An 11,066-nucleotide genomic window follows, 5' to 3' on the forward strand; every position below is an offset into this window, starting at 1 on the left:
TTCCTTCCTTCCTTCCTTCCTTCCTTCCTTCCTTCCTTCCTTCCTTCTTTCCTTCCTCTTTTCTCTCTCGCCCCTGAGCCACCTCAAAAACTACAGGGACTGAAACTAAAGGCAGGTGAAGTTCCGAGGACCCCAGCCTTCATCTTCCTTGCCACCTGGTAAGTGGAACCACGTCCTTCCTAATAAGTGACTCTTTCAGAAAGAGGTCCAGACACTTTTAACTAGAAACAACCCCCCCCCACACACACACACACACAACCCCAGGCATGTCATCCCTTTCCTATGTCAACCTGCAAGGGAGGTGACCTTACCTCTCCCCCTTAGAAGGAGCCTGGCAGGGTTTTCTAAACTGAATTCACATAAGAAAGGGAAGAGCCTCTTTGGAAAAACAGACTCTACTGCTGCCAACACAAGCAGACCTTTTAGGGAGGAGGGAAACTGTAACCCCTCCAAGATCTTTGCTCTCCTTCTGAGCCCAGGCTCTCAGGTTTCACAAAGGAATTTATAGAGCAGACTGACGCCTCTGGGGTTGGAATCAGCTCAGGACTAAGAGGAGAGCCCTGAAGCGGGCTAGGCACCCTTCTCTGCTTTGTGCGGGCTGGGGATTGTTTACCAGGGGATGAAAATGTCATCTCACTGAAAAGGAATGTTTGGCAAGGAAATGACCTCTGGAGGCACAACCCAATTGCTCTCTGGGGACTCAGTTTTGGTTAGTAACAGATCAGAATGACCAACCTGGACAAAGCCCTACTGGGTAGGGCAGGGGAGGGGACTGAGGCTTACGGGAGCTTTGTGATGCTTAAAGCAACTCCTGCCTTCAAAGGACAGCTGTCCTCTTTTCTAGGTAAGTTATGTACCACAAATGAAGGAAAAGGGGGAGAAAATGAGAGGTTAGAAATCACTTAGGGAGAAATAAAAGGGATGTTTGACCTGTTGGTGTACGTGTTCCCTACTTAGCTCAGAGCTTGACCTAGGTCTTCTCAAACCCGTGGTTAGGGGGCACCAGATGGTGTGGGGTGAGTAGCTCTGGGGGCTGACATCTACACTTGAATGAAGCAGAGATGATGTCCTTCCTTATTTGGTGGCTCTAGAAGTCACATTCCTTCCTCATCTCTCTTTCCACGGGGACCCCGCCCTGGTCAGCAGAAGCCCCAGCCATTCAGCAACCCCCACCCTGGCACCATCTTATCACTGAGTCTTCACTGTGGAATTCTGAGGCCCACCCCAGTGCTCCGGATGGGCTTCAACCCATGGCCTGTCACTTGGCTTCTCTTGTGATGACAAGCAGATAACATAGCTCACGTGCCTTTTCCTTTTCCTGCACACCAACCAGAGCCCAGCTCTGAAAAGGAAATGCACCACAAACCAAGAGACATGGAATTTTATTTTTATAGAGACATTGTTAAGACATTGCAATAAGCCTAGAATTATGGAAAGTGCTTCTCCATGTTGCTCCAGTGTACCTCTTCAATCACCGTAAGATTTTTACAGATGGGGAAATTAGTGGGGACAGAGGTTAATTAAATAGCCAGAGTCACATAGCAAGCATGTATGTGTGTGTGTTGGAGGGTGGGGAGCAGGCAAGTTCCAAGCCCAGGCTGACTCCATGTCCAGAGCACCTTTATTGTAGTTAAATCCCATCAGAACTAAGCATGTCCTGATGGCAGTCACTGTCAAGAAGATTTGCCAAGTTCGGGTATCATTAACTTCAAGACAAATATCCCTTCTTCAAGGCATGGTATCAAAAGGTACATTTCAATATGCATCAACATCACTGTGGTTACAACCACAAGTCAAATGCAATGGACAAAGTCTCTATATCTGAGAAACAACAAGAAAGCAGAGAAAATATTTGCAAAAACATATCAGTAAATGAATGGATATAAATATGAAACAAAGTGGCAGGATATATGTCCAAATTGATAAATACGAATGAGTTAAATGCCTCTTTTAAAAGACAAATACTCTTATATGGGGTGAAACAATACAAAGCAAGCTATCAGCTATTTATAAGAGACACACTTATGCCAGAATGAGATTGAGAGGATGAAAATAAAGGGGTGGACAAAGGGATCCCATGTAAATGCTACGAAAGTATACAGAAGGGGCAATGTTAGTACCAGACGCAAGAAATTTGAAGCAAAAAGCACCAAATGGGAGAGCGACGAACATCCAAAAAGAAGTTCTACCAATAATTAATGTTAATGCAGTCAACAACATAGCATTGGAAACATCAAAAGACCGAATCTGTGTACTCAGGCATGCTAAAAACAGGTACATATAATAAAAAAGTACTGTTTGGACCCGATAGAAACCTGCTGTCTCTTCCAATGGATAAATTGTCTGCAATGTATTTAAGGCAGGGAGCTTAAGCTCAGACTTCCAGATTGGAAAGATACAAAGTATTTCAGGGAGATTATTTATGCTGTATGAGTATTTTATGTCAGGAAAGCATTATGACAAATAGACCATGAAAATCACACCACATCTTAAGGAAAAACAAAAAGCCACAGAAGATTCTTGGAGTGTCTCTTCAGGAAATCCTCAAGCACTCAAGGCCTTTGCCAGTTAGGGTAATGTGTTCATAAATTTCCCCTAACAAACTCATTCCAGCATCAGAAAATGACAAATCAATCAAACTTTAGAGGATTGATAGCTAAACTCTTCCAGGGCTGTGGGCATGAATCCAGGAAAGGAAATTATGCCAAAATATTGAACCCCTTCCTGCCAAAAATGGAAAGAAAGACAGAAAGAAAACCAGTTACTTCAATTCACATCTACCACGTTTTGGGCAAAAGAGTGAGCATTCGCTTAGAGCTTCTCACAGGTGAGATGAAATTCCTAGCAAAAGTGTGGAACTGAAGCAGTCAATTCTTAAACAAATCTCATCTTCTCCAGCAGGGTGGGGGGGGGCCAAGAAGCTAATGAGGAGAAAGGTTGTCCACAGGATTCTAAATGATTTCTTGTGAAGGGATGAAAATTGAGTTGATATTGAAGGAAAACCTAAGAAGTAGTACATGCTAATCGAGAGTTTATTTATTCTGGTTAAGTGCAAATTAGACAACGAATTGGTTAGAGAGAGATGCTGATAGTTTTCCAAGAGAAGAGGACTTTTTCTTCCAGATCCTGTGTCAGGTACCTGGGTGAGATCCTTACACCTGAAGGGGATTTGATGTACTTGAGGTCACTAGTACTTTACATTCTACATCCACACTCTGTGGGAACATGGACTGGAGACCCTACTAGGTCATTGACCAGCAAGGTTGGCTGGTGTGTGAAAGGGTTAGCAACATAAACACACACACACACACACACACATACATATATGTAACAGATGTATATACCTCTATATATTAACTGCAGAGAGAAAGAGAGAGAGAGAGAAAGAGAAAGTGTAACTTGGGTCTCTTTCTGCCTCTTCTTCATTCCTTGTATTCTCTTTTCTCTTTCTCCTCTCCAGTCCAACACTCTGCTTCATTTCCTGTGTGTCTGCCAGTAGGTAGGTCTTGTCTCTGCGTGTCTCTCCGTGGGGCTCAGTGTATTTCTCTCAGTCATTGGCTGCCTGCCCCCTCCCTTCCTCTCTCTGTCCCCCTCCCTTCCTTACTCCTGCCTTTTGCTCTGGCTGTAGCCTCTGCCCCTGCTGTTATGATGCATTTTCTGCTGATAGACTGAGCCGTAAGGATGCCCAAATATGGTAACGGTTTCAGTCAGGGTTGAGATCATGGTAGCCAGGCAAAGCTCACACCCTGCACAGTGCTCAGGAAACTCAGGACTGTCACAGACCCTGGCGCACATTGTATCCCGCCTCCTGAGGTCAGAGGAAGCAGAGGGATGAGCCAGACCCTGGTTTATGAAAGGCAGCCGAGGCTCTCTGTTGGTAGCTGCCACTCGTTACAATTCAGTCAACTTTCCATCCCAGAGCAATTTACATTCATGTCTCTGTTATGATCGCTTTGCTGTGCCCTTAGTGGAGGGGAAACCATCTTCCCTAGAATCATTGAGATCATTAGAGAAAATCCACCGTATAAGGAATGCTCAGATACGACAATGCAACTATTGAAAGATTTTTTTTTTAAATTCACCTTCCTTTTAAAAGAATGTTCAAAGAAATTGCCACATAAGAGTTCTGAAATGTCAAGAATTCCTCTCATTTCTTGCTGTGGTTAATGCCAGGAACATTCTAGAACACTGCACTTGCTCCTTCCTTAGACTGAAGGACAGAGGATGATTTTGTTTGCCTGAGATTCAACCCACCTGAGAAGTATTTGTCCAAGGTGCTCCTTGAGCTAAAGGCTGGCTGAAAACCTTTCACACCAATCTATGGGAAAATATCTTTTTTTATTAAAGAGCTTTGCTTAATCAAGCATTCCTCCATGGCGTTTTAGTGATTTTATTTTTACTGACTCCTTCTAGAACCTGCAGGAAATCTTCAAAATGGACAGCACCAATTTCAGCTACAGAAAATAGCTGCAGTGAAAGTCAGGGGAGACAGGCAATTGTGCAGACTGTCAAGGGTATAGCTCCGTTTTTCCATGTTCCCTTTTGTGATTTTTTTTAAAAGGGGAATCCAAGTCAGAAAGGCTGGGCAACCTAACCCTTAAATTCATGGTTCATGAAACTGATTAGAAAAGGCTTTTAAAGTCTTGTGGAAGGGCTCTATAGGGTGTGAAATTTCCCACCTAGGACAAATTCTGAATTATAATGGGACTCTCCCTCAACCTAACCTATTTATTACCATTTACTGAGCACTCACCCTATGCCACCCCCCGGGATAAAGGTTTAATTAGTTCATATAAATCTCATAGTCATTTTTAAATACAGATATGATTATTTCCCCTCTTTTACAGAGGGATAAATGGAGCCTGATGGGTTAAAGCAATTTGTTTACACAGCTAAGAAAGAAGAGATCTGAGATTCAAACCCACAATTGCTGACCTTACAGTCTATGTTTTCAAATACTTGTCTCATGGCCAGACTCACCACCTAGAAGTCCAGATAAAGACAGAAAATTGGCTCTGAGCACCAGTGGCAACAAATGTCCCAGATGGGGAGTCTGCTAACCCTCCCCTGGGCCTAGTCAGTAAATCTCAGAATGTTATGGAGATCATCATAGGAAGAGCTACTCAGGTTCATCAAGCCCTATGCCATTTGCAAAGCCTGGTATCTATTATCTCAGATGATCTTTTCTAGAACTCTGTGACTTAGGGGTTGCTGTTCCCATTTTAACAGAAAAAGAGACTAAGACCCAATGAGGTTAAGTTCTTGCTCAAGGTCACATATCCGGTAACTTCAGAGCCGAGGCTTGGGCCAGGTCCACCTGACTCTTTGTCCAGTGACTTTTGAGCTGCTTCTCCTGGGCCAACTCCAATCCATTGATCATGACTACTCTGAAGTGTTTTGAAAAACAGTCTCAGGATGGATCAAGGCTTGGTGAGAAAAAGGGTCATGATTGATTAGCCATGTCTGCATGGACACTAGAGTGAGGAGTGGTGGCACACTTGCCACAATTATGTCATCTCTGATCTATTTTGTGCAATCTCAAATCTTCCAGAAGAAGGAATGAAGGCTGATCTCAGAAATTCAGAGAATAGTCAGAATTTGAATTGAGTCGATTCCAACTGAGCTGAAACAGGATTGAATGAATTGAAGTGAAAAGCTAATGTTTAATATAAATAAAAGGGAGGTAATTTGTAATCAAAGTAATATCTGCTGTAGTAGTTATTTCCTGGGGCACAACGACACTAGAAGTCATAAAGAAGTAGTCAGTTGCTTGGCCTGCTTATAATGAACAAGTTTGGACCTTAAAAAAAAGGAAGCCAATATAAAGTTGAATATTGTTAACACCTTGCCTTTATATTTAACATATTGAAATAAGACCTAAATAAGTAAATTTCTTTTTACATATAGATTTATTATCAATGGAACAGATAAAATGTGGGTCCACAGATTGGCAGCTTAAGCAGTACAACTGGCCTTGTCATTGGTGATGTGATTGTCCAAAATTGTCAAGAGTTCTTGGTAGAGTTCCAAAAAAAAAATAAGCACTGTATAATCTTCCCTTGATTCACATGGTAGTTCTGTTTCTGGAAAATCCAAGGTCTATTAAAGCTATATAAAAATACCTTGTATTTTTTATATACAATGGAATTAGGTGCGAGGCTCAGATAATTATAAAATGTCTTGCAGGACACAGGAAGGACATGCTGGATAGGAGACCATTCTTGGTGTGGGATAATCCCATGCATTCCTGGCAGTCTGGAATCCCTGGACTTGCCCATTAAGTGTCAGTGCAGTCTCTCATTCATTATGTCAACCAGTTAATAGCTTCACGTATTTCTAAAGTGCCCCTAGGAGATGGTATTACCCTTGTTGTAGACATTATCCTCTACAGAGAAGACCAAGAAAGGAACGAGAGTCTAAGAGAGTGTCATCAGTCATGGCTACAATTGCATTTCCCTGGATGAGGTTTAGAGAGCAGCTTCCCACCCAAGCCAAGTAAGGGGAGGTAGGGGCATCCTCAAGAGAATTGGGTATAGAGATTGGGGCTTCCACCATGAAAAGGAGACTGGTATCTCCTTCCCCTGGTTGGATATTCACAGCAGATTAGCTCTTTCTCATCTGTGTCAAGGAGAATTGGAGAGATGTGGAGAGTACAGCGAGATTGTCCACCACTTGGAGTAGCTGCATGCTCTCATGCCACTGGGCCACTGAGCTTGAGTTTCCCATGGGAAAACTGGACACAGTGGATTTCAGGGATTTGGGCTTGAGCCATCTTGCTGTTTTCCCCCTGAAGAGAATTGTCTATTGCACAGATACCCAACAACAAGTGGATATTGCATAAGCCACCCTTGGAGGGAACTGAAGTGAAAAGAGAACCCAGGAGTAGAAGTGGGGCTGGAGCCACATCTTCCAGTCAGGGATTTATAAAGTAGGAGGAGGGAGAGGGAGCCTTCAGGAGCTTCAAAGAACCTCTGCATGAATATCTGTCACACTGGAGGTGTGGTCATTGACTGGCATGAGCTGGATAATTAGCAATACAGCATGGGAAGACCTCAACCAGTTAAGTAAAAACAAGTTTGCTATTTCTCCTTCCCTCTTGACCTCTTGTTATGGTTAATTTTATATGTCAACTGTAATGGACAATGTGCCCAGGTATTTGATGAAACAGTATTCTGGGTCTATCTGTGAGGGTGTTTCTGGATGAGGTTAACATTTGAGTCAGTGGACTTGAGTAGAGCAGATTGCCCTCCCCATTCTGGGTGGGCCTCATTCAGTTTGTTTGTTGATGGTCTGAATAGAATAAAAGGCTGAGTGAGAGAGAAATTGAACTCTGCCTGATTGTCTCTGAGATGGAGCATTGGTCTCTTGCTTTCATTCTCAGATTCGGACTGGAACTAACATCATTGGCTCTCCTGGTTGTCAGGCCTTTGAACTTGGACTGGAATTTGAACTGAGAACATCAGCTGTCTTGGGTTTCCAGCTTCCAACTGCAGATCTTGGAACTTCTCAGGGTCTGTAATCACATGAGCCAATTCCTTATAATAAATCTCTATCTATTTATCTGTCTCTATAACTATAACTACATATTGAATATAATATCCTATTGGTTCTGTTTCTCTGGAGAGCCCTCACTAATATACCACCCCAAACCAATGCAGGAGCTAGGGCTGTGTTGAGTGGAGAAGAAAGGTATAGCGCTTTGAACTGCATAGGAGGTTGGAGTTTATATTGTACCGGAATAAATTTTAACAACTGAAAGTGAAGAGAGGGCTATGGACTATATCTAAGAGGCTGTGAAAGCATACAGAATGATTTGATAGAAGATAACTGGGACTTGGGAGCAACTATTGAAAGAAATCAAAATGTCCCATGTTTATACTCCAACAGGTTGCAAGTCCTAAGTAACCTAGTGACATACCTGACTTTGTCCCACAAAATACTTAAAATAATTTAAAAGAAGTAGCTGGCCGGTTAGCTCAGTTGGTTAGAGTGTGGTGCTAATAAAATAATTTAAAAGAAACCATTTAAATACAATGGGAAATGAAAACTAAGATAAGAAAAAAATATAAACCGAATCGAATGCTGGTCAAGAAAAGGAAACATCAGGTCAAAGAGTCATAGGGCTTCCAGTTTTGCATTGTCATTAGGGTTGAACCTTCAATTTGGTTCTGATTTTCCAATAGCTAAAGCAGAAGGGGGAACATGATCCATCAAATGAAAACAGGGATAACATACGCTCACAGTTTCCAGAATAAAAATACATTGAGCGCAGTCTGATGAAGGAAAGAACACCAGTGGCTATCACCGTCCAGTGTTCTGTCCTCTGTTGCCTTGATGGCTTAAATATGTCTTCCAATTAATGGGATGCTTTAGATTAATACTACTGATGACTAAAATTGAGAACCACTAAGTATTTGCACTGCTAGCACTTCTAGTCATCATCCCCATTTTATAGAGGGGGACCCTGAGGTATATAGAGATTGAGTAACTGAACAACATTGACCCAGCTAGCAAGTGGCAGAACCAGAACCTGAAGTCAAGTCTGCTGGTTTCTAGGCCCACACTCTTCACTAAACCCAACTCATAGTGCTGGTATCAGAAATGAGAGAATGCTGACAGCGCTGTCTTAGCCCAAGTGCCCAAGGATGGAAGCGCTCTGCTTAACTGAGGCATGAACACATTGGTGGCATCCCATAGTCTTGGAAAGGCAACAATGGTTAGCAGTGGTTGAGAACCCCACCTGGCAGGGGTTATGCTCAACACTGGTTGGTCTTTCATAACACAAAACGAAAACTCACACCATTGTCACCATATTTAGGGCAGGAATTTGAAAAATGTATATGTATTTTTTTGAAGAAAGCACAATATTGGTTTCAAAAACCAGTGACTCATAGAAACTTTTATACTGAAGCTTTAGTTTCACCACTGAAGACAAGATCTGATTTCCTCGATTATGTAAACCAATTGGCTTTGAGTTCTGATGCCTTTGTTTAGTATTAGGGAGGCAGCTGAAGTGTAGTGGAAAGTGGATTGGATTTGGAATCTGAAGCCAGGGTTCAGGTTCTGTCTACCTAACTTAGTTATCATGAGTGATCTTGAGCTGCCACTCTGTCATCTATGAAACTGATAGAACAAATTCTGCCATTTAGGACAAAGATGAGCAAAAATATATATGTAAAAAAATACTTTAAAAACCCTAAATTGAAATTATATAGTATGATATTTCTGTGTTGAATTCAAAAGAAGGAGGGAGGGAGCGAGCTGGCTGAAAGAGCATTTGGTTAAGAATAAAGAGATCACAGTATTTATATAGTGGGTCTGAGTAAGTGACCTAGCACCCTAACTTCCTGAATTTAGATAAATCATATGTATTTTTTTTAAAAAACTTAATTTTTCTAAAAAAAACCCTTAATTTTTCTCAACTATTAACTGAAATTAGTTAAATGCTACCTTTTATCCCTAAATATTTTGATTTTTGATTGTTGGTTTGCTTCAATTTATGTTTCCATATTTGTGTAGGAATATAAATTAGGATCAGGAATATTATTGCCTGGATTTCTATTTTGAAAAAGTGTGAAATGTGAGGACTTCCAAACCTTGGTATTTGTAACTAACACATGTAAAATCACTCACAGTGACTTTTGGAATATTTTTATCTGTCAGCTGATTTGGATAGAGGCATCTGAGTGCTGAACTTCAGATCTTCAATGTGTTATAACCTCTCATTGATTTCCAGTTGCAGTTTTAGCTCTTGGAAAACTGCCTTTTACTTATGGTTCCCATACTTGTTTCCTAAGGCTGCCATAGCAAAGGTCCACAGATAGGGTGGCGTAAGCAACAGAGTTAGCTCCTTCTGAGGGATATGAGGAAGAATCTGTTTCATGCCTCTCTCCTAACTTCTGGTCATTTGCTGGCTGTTATGGTTGAATTATGTTCCCCCAAAATGTGTATGTTGAGGTCCTAACACTCAGTTCTCCTACTGTGACCTTATATAGAGATAGGGTCTTTAATCAAAATAAAGGAGGTCGTTAGGGTGCATCCTAATCCAGTATGGCTGGCATTTTTTTTTTAAGATTTTATTTATTCATTTGAGAGAGAGGGAATGAGAGAGAGAGCACGAGAGGGGGGAGGGTGGGAGGGAGAAGCAGACACCCCGCTGAGCAGGGAGCCCGATGCGGGACGCGATCCTAGGATTCCAGGATCATGATCTGAGCCGAAGGCAGTTGCTTAACCAACTGAGCCACCCAGGATCCCTATGGATGGCATTTTTATAAGAAGGGAGGGTTTTTGACACAGACTCATATGGACAGAAGGCGATGTGAAGACATAGGGGGAAGATGTCTGTCTACAAGCCAAGGAGAGAGGCCTGAACAGAACTTTCCCTCATAGCCCTGAGAAAGAACCATATTTGCCAACACGTTGATCTAGGACTTCCAACCTCCAGGACTGTGAGACAATACATTTCTTTTGTTTAAGCCACCCAGTGGGTGGTATTTTGTTATGGTAGCCCTAGGAAACTAATAAACTCACAATTTTGCCCTTCTTTGGCTTGTAGATGCAACACCCTGATCTCTGCCTTCATGTTCATATAGCATACTTCGTGTGTGTGTGTGTCTGTCTGTCTCCAAATTTCCCCTTTCAATAAAGGACAGCAGTTATATTGTGGGTTTTTTTTTTTGCTTTTGTTTTTTTTTAAATTTTTTTATTCTTATGTTAATCCCCATACATTACATCATTAGTTTTAGATGTAGTGTTCCATGATTCATTGTTTGTGCATAACACCCAGTGCTCCATGCAGAATGTGCCCTCCTCAATACCCATCGCCAGGCTACCCCATCCTCCCACCCCCCTCCCCTCTAGAACCCTCAGTTTGTTTTTCAGAGTCCATCGTCTCTCATGGTTCGTCTACCCCTCCGATTTCTCCCCCTTCATTCTTCCCCTCCTGCTATCTTCTTCTTTTTTTTTCTTAACATATATTACATTATTTGTTTCAGAGGTACAGATCTGAGATTCAACAGTCTTGCACAATTCACAGCGCTTACCAGAGCACATACCCTCCCCAGTGT

Source organism: Mirounga leonina, unplaced genomic scaffold, assembly GCF_011800145.1.
Source record: "Mirounga leonina isolate KUSES-001 unplaced genomic scaffold, KU_Mleo_1.0 Mir_114, whole genome shotgun sequence".
Lineage (NCBI taxonomy): Eukaryota > Metazoa > Chordata > Mammalia > Carnivora > Phocidae > Mirounga > Mirounga leonina.